Genomic DNA, 6,336 nt, shown 5'->3' with positions numbered 1-6,336 from the left:
CTTGATTTGGGGGAGGTGGGCCCGCCATTCATCCCACCCCCTCGCTCAGAATTTCACTCCTCTCGAAAGCCCTTACAGAGCGATGGGAAAATGGGAGGGAATAATTAGGAAAATCATTAGCGTCTCAAGGCCCATCTGAGAGGGATTAAGGGATTAAAAGCCTTGCAGCCAATCTCTCCTACTTTAAGGTTGTTGTAGGGGTTTTGTTTTCAGGACTTTTTCCCCCTCTTTTCTTCTGAGTTGGGGCAGACTAAAGTCTTGGTGGATCCTTCCTTCAAAAGCTATAGGAAAAAGTCAAGACATTGAAGTCCGAGTGGAGAAGAATGGGGGAGGAAGCAGGTGTGTGGGGGAGGGTCTCTTCCCAAGCTCTCCTGGGCTGCCTTGGGCCACTTCTTAGGGCATGAGTGCACGGGGAGGGGTTGCTGAGGCTGGGCTGGGCCAGAGGGGCACCCAGCCCTGCCTGCCAGGCCACCTTCCACCTGCCCCCAGTGCTGGCTGAGGGCTCGGCAGGCTCTCCTGCCCCTGACTGGGTCCGGGATGTCCCTCTACAGAGCACCAGGCAGGCGCTGTCCTCGAGCCGCCCACAGTCCATTTGGGGTGAACCTGTAAACAGCTCGTTACAACACCCTGTGAGGGGGGTCTACAGAGGAGGCAGACCCCAGGCAGTCTGGAGGGGTTAGGAACCCTCCCCTGGAAGAGATGGCCAGCTTTTAAGTATGGGCGTTCCCGAAGGCCTGGCACTCAAGCACATCATCCCCTTTCACGGGGTTTCACTGTCTCCCCGACATGGTCCCCTAGCCACAGGGGGAGAAAGTCAAATACTGTGCCTCCTGGTTTAAGGCAAACGGGGACACCGAGGGCTGTGGGTTGCTGGGCGCAGAGGCGCCCGTGTGCCCGTTAAGTGTTAGAGTCTTCGTGCCTCCATCCCAAGCCACCCCCGAATGTTCTGGGGAAGAAAGGTGCTGACGTCACGTGACTCACACCGTTCCTCTCTCTCTCACACACACAGTGGCCGCCCTGGTTCCAGTCCTGGGGCTCCCTGGAGTGAAGGTTGCCCCTCCATTCCTCTGGAAGGCCCAGCTAACCCCCTCCAAGCCTCTGTGGCCACCAGCACCTGCTCGAGGGGCCCGAGACGAGGTCATGGGCGGTGAAATGGAGCAGCCCAAGATGGAGGCAGCCGGCGTCCAGCCGCGGTGCAGGAGATGGACGCTGGCGGCATCAATAACCGCGTTTATTAATGGTCTTAATTAGCAACTGCCAACCAGAAGCCCAGTGCTAATTCCACCAATAATCGAGGCTTGCGGGGCGTGGACGGAAGGGCGGTGCAGGCCGGATGGCTGGCAGGCACCGTGATAGGCGCTGGGTCCCGCTCGGCAGAAGCCCGCCAGAGCGGCTGCCGAGCCGGGGAGAATGGGGACCCTGCCCCCCGCCAGCTCCCACTCCAGGGTTCCTTGACCCCCCGTGGGGCAGCCTCCTCAGATGGTGTTGGGACAAAATGAAGCGTGAGGAATTGCAGGGAGGGGGGAGACCTCTGTGCCTTCAGAGCCAGAACCAGACGACAGCCCGTGGGATGAAGGCGAGTCTATAAAAGCCCGAGTGAAATGAGCTAGAAGGGGATTGGGAACAAGCCCCACAGTGTCCTGGAGCCACATTCCTCGCTCTGGGGAGACGGAGGAGGTGGATGGTGTGAGCAGGGAAGGAGGGGACGCTGGGGGTGGGCAGACCCTCCAGCTGACGGCTCTCCTGCCAAGAAGAGCAGGGTGGGAAAAGCGAGTTTAAGAACCCGGGCGATGCCCAGGCACAACAAAGCCGCTTCCTCTCTCAGCCTCCGAGCCAAGCGGGGCCTGCTCAGGGCCCCAGAGACCAGCCGAGCAGGCCTGGGGAGCCCCGGAAGTCTGAGCTGAGGGGAAGGGGCCCCTTTGGGGCGGGGAGCTCTGCCCAAAGCAAGGGCGCCATCCACAAATACCCTCATGGGAGGGAAGGTGTGCTCTGGGGTTCGGGTCGGTGGGGGCTCCGGCCACGTGTGGAGATGTGTGAGGACATGGGTTTGCCTTCTTCCCGAGGTGGCGAGAGGAGTTTCTATGAGGCTGGGCAGCCCAGGTCAGAATGCTCTGGAGGGATTCTGGGTCGGACCAGAGACCCGGACAAAAGAGCAGCTGGGTAAGGAGCTGCAGGAGGGCCCACTTCCAAAGGTGGGGGCCTGGGGGCGGGCAGAAGTCTGGCTGCTTCCCTGGCCCCGTGAAAGCCCTCAGCTCCCAGCCTTGGTCCACTGACCCTGACTCTCCTCTTATCTAATAGCATCCCAAATGCCAGCCGAGGAGGCCACGGTGCCCCCTACACCCCCAGGATGAGGTTATTGTGCACATTGCACCTGCATCCCCAGGGAGGCCAGGGGCACAGAAGGGAAGAGCTGCATTGGAGACGGAAGGCTGGGCCAGCCCAGAGAGGAACAGGCCTAGGAGGGGGCGGTAGGACCCTCCGCCAGTGTCTTCTCCCTCCTCCCCCATCCAGCCCTCTCCTGCCTTCCTGGGACCAGAGGAGGCCTGGGTTTCCTGGGACAGCTCTCTTTTTGGTGTTGGCCTGACCGATTCTGCCCTAAGAGCCTGAGGAGACCCAGACGAATCACTGTTTCAAGGGCCCAGCACCAGCTCTAAAAGAGCTTCTCACTCGAGTGGCATTCGCTCTCAATCATGAACCTGTGTTGAGGTTCAGGAAAGATGGACTCGGGCCCTGCACCTCGTCCGGCCTCAAGCCCGCGTACCGGAGCTCAGCAGCACGTCCCAAGAGCAGGGCTCCAGGCTCCTCACTGGGCCGGACTTTGCTCCCAGAGCTCCCTCGCCCACCGTCTGAGTACTTTTTTAAGTAAACTCTATACCCCACGTGGGGTTCAAACTCAGGACCCCATGATCAAGAGTCTGAGGCAGCCAGGCGCCCCCACTGTCCGAGCATTTCAATCCAGGGTTTGACCAGTTCCGTGTGTTAGTGGGACGCAGGCCCCTGGGCTGGGGGTAGAGGGGTGCACCTCTTTCACTTGTGGGAGACAGCTGCGTCTCCGTCATCGGACAAGTTTCTTTCAGTCCTGCCATGGTGCGCCTTTCTCCCAGGCCAGACAGGGCCCCTAACTGTGGCGACAGCAGAGGGAGGCCTGCACTAGGCCTGGGGCTCAGGGGTCAGAGAGGACCCCTGGGGGTGTCCCTGTCCAGTAACCTGCTTTGGGGAAACCATGAGCATTTCCCTCGGGGCTCTGGACAGGAATCAGCTCCAGAAACACCGGTATAAGTCCACTGGGTCACTGTGACGTGAGAAAATGGATGGAGATAGGGGAGAGCGGCTCGGTGGGCAGGTCGGGAGAGTGGGAAGAACACCAGCCATGGGGCCAGGCGTGCCCCCCAAGGGAAGGCGCCCCTGCAGGCCAAGCTAGTGAGCAGGGGAGGGAAGCTGGGGCCCCGCCTCGGTCTGACCCCCGAGTCAAGCCTCTCTGGGGCAAGGGTAGATATGGAGGGGACAGGTTCGGGGCACCCCTGCCTTGGGCCGGGGCTGGCGATCAGACGTTGGAGACAATGGTGCTCTGTCCCAGGGCGCTGGGGACGGCGGCTCCACGTGCAGTGGCTGCGGCCCCTTTCAGGCGGCGGAAGCCGGCGGCCGAGGGGAATTCTCACGGCCACTAGCATTTGCATAGCCGCTCGCCCGCCGGAGACATTGGCCCGCATTGTTCCCGCTGGCGCTGGCGGCGGAGAGCACGGGCCGGGGCGCGCGGGGCGGGCGGCGGGGCCAGACAAAGGGGCCGGGGCGCAGAGCCGGGAGGCGGCGGGTAGGGGTCCTGGCGGTGGGAGAGAAATATCGGGGTGAGGCGGGGCGCCTGCCGAGTCCGTCTGCCCCGGTGCAGCCACCGACCCCCACTCTGGACACCCAGGCCGTGTCTAATTCCTCCCCGAGCCGGAGCCGCGCGCCGTGATGTGAATCCCAACGGCGCAGCTCAGGCCTTTCCCAGGCGGTGCGGTTCAGGCCAGGTCCTCCAGAGGTCGGAGGCCCGGAGGCACCCGGGAACCTAGCAGATACCCCCGGGAACCTAGCAGATACCCCCTTGCCGCTGACACAGAACAGTGGCCACTTCCAGAAACCTTTCCCTCAGCTCCCTGCGGGCTTCCACGCTGACCTCAGTGCCACCAGTCTCCCCCATCGGTGGGGCCCTGGAGGAGAGCGAGGGCCCAGTGTCCTCGTCCATCATTGTCCCCAGAGCTCAGGCGCTGGGGCTGGACAGAGTTCATGAGTGGACAAGCATCTGATTGTCCTGCATTGAGAGTAATAATTGTGGTGATCAGAGGGGCTGTTCCTGAGGGGCAGAGGCCTCATTGTCCTGAAGGGGTGAGGAAAGAGCCCCCTTGGCCCCTGTCCCTGCCATCTCCTTGACCTGCTCATTGTCACCCTGTTGACCCAGCCTGAATGGTTGGGCCACCGTGCCGAGGACCAGAGGTGCTGAGCAGGGCTGTAGGGAAGACGGAGGAGGAGCTCCAGAGACACCTGTATTTCCTGCCCTCTGTGATGGTACCATCATCCCTGTTCCCCATCACTCCCATCTCCCATCCCCCTCCTGCCCCCATCCCCAAACCACAGGTGATGGCTGGCTTCATGGCAGTCTGTAGGGTGCCCAGCAGCTTGCTGGCACTCAGGACCCAGTACCGGAGGGAGAGGAGGAGAAGCAATGACAAACCAGGCCTCTGGCTCGGGAAAGCTCAGCCCCGGACTGAGTCCCCTGAGCCAAGCTCAGCACTGTCTCCAGACCATGGGCGGCTCTGTGGGGGTGACAGAGCTCGGAACCCTCTGTCCCAGGGTGCTGTTGTGGGGCGGTCCCCGCCCTGCCCCTCCTTTCTCAGGGACCTCTGGGGGGGCCGCCCCATAGTTTCTCCCTTGGAAGCTGGCTGGCTAGCTGCCTTCCTCCAGAGAGGGCTCAGTTGTCCCTTCCTCCAGGAAGCCCTCCTCCACCGAGCGGGGGCAGTGGCTGGGATAGAGCAGGCCATGTTTTCAAGCCTGGAGATGTGGCAGCAGCGTGCAGAAATTCTGCCCAGACTGAACCAGGGCACGAGGGGCTCGTCCTTTTGCTGAGCCTCCCTTTCCTGACAGGTTTTCAGGGCCCTTTGGGGGCTGGGGGGGGGGGGGGGGGGGGGGGGGGGCCTCCATTTTAGCTGCTGAGGTCCCAGGGGGCAGAGGGTGGTATGTGGCCTTGGCTCTCCCCCAAGCCCCCTCCCTCCCCGCAGGGGCTGACAGGACAGGAGACCCTACTGCCATCTGGGCAGTCACCCTTCTGCCCCAGCTCAGGGGCCTCCCCACGACACACCCACCCCGGCCAGCCATGGGGGGCTCTGAGGAGGAAGGAGGAAGCTGATGGGCCTCGTGGGCAGGGATGGGTCCCCTGCAGCGCCTGTCCCTCGGGGTGCTCCCTGTTTCTCCCCTTCCCCTCAGCTCTGTGCTTGGCCTCCTTCCCCAGCCAAACTCAGTCCCCCAAGCTTCCTCACTGGGGGTGCCCTCTGCCCTTGATCCAGGGCCAGGCCCCAGGAACCTCAACCCCTCGGGTCCCTAGGTCTGAATGGCTGTTGGTCTTGAGGGAGAGGTCTGTGGTGGGCCCAGCTCCCGCCAGAAGCCTGGAGGGATGCAGGTCAGGCTGGGGGGTTGCTTCTGTGCTGCACAAGATCTGAAGCCCTAGAACCCGCCTGCCATCGGGGGGGGGGGGGGCTGGGAACTCAACCAGGCCCAGGGCACGAATGCTGAGCCGCAGAGTAGAAGCAGGGGAAGGACAGCGGACTGGGGAGAGGGCGGAGGGTCGGGGCCAAGAGCCCTGCGCCGGGGCTGGAGTGCGCTCTGGTGGCCAGAAGATGTCAGGCGGCCGGGGCTGCCTTCCCTCCGGCAGCCAGGCTCCTGGTGCTTCCCACTGCCCTTGCCTCACACTCACAGGGGCAGAAGGCATGCCTGGAGGCCGGCTACTTCCAGGGACTCAGTGGCAAACAACCCCTGTTCCCCTTCTCAGCCCCTGCAGGCTCCCGCCCAAGTCAGGAGTGGGAGCGGCTGCCATTCTGGGGCAGGAGGACCTCGCCAGCCATGCGGCTGTCCCAGGACAGACTTTCTGAGAGAGAATGAGCTCCCTGTCCCTGGAGGCAAGCAAGCCCAGACTGGGCACCCACCTGGTGGAACTTGGCATTCTCGAGGGAGCACCATGTGCCCAGTGAGGCGGGAGCTTGTTGGCACCGAGGTCCCCCCCGCCCCCGAGCCCACCCGGGTTTCCAACGTTGTGCGTTAGAGCCAGAGAGGAACTCCCCACATTCCCAGTGCACAAAAAGGAGT

Source organism: Neomonachus schauinslandi, chromosome 6 (genome assembly GCF_002201575.2).
Source record: "Neomonachus schauinslandi chromosome 6, ASM220157v2, whole genome shotgun sequence".
Taxonomy (NCBI): domain Eukaryota; kingdom Metazoa; phylum Chordata; class Mammalia; order Carnivora; family Phocidae; genus Neomonachus; species Neomonachus schauinslandi.
Note: the sequence above shows the minus strand (reverse complement) of the source record.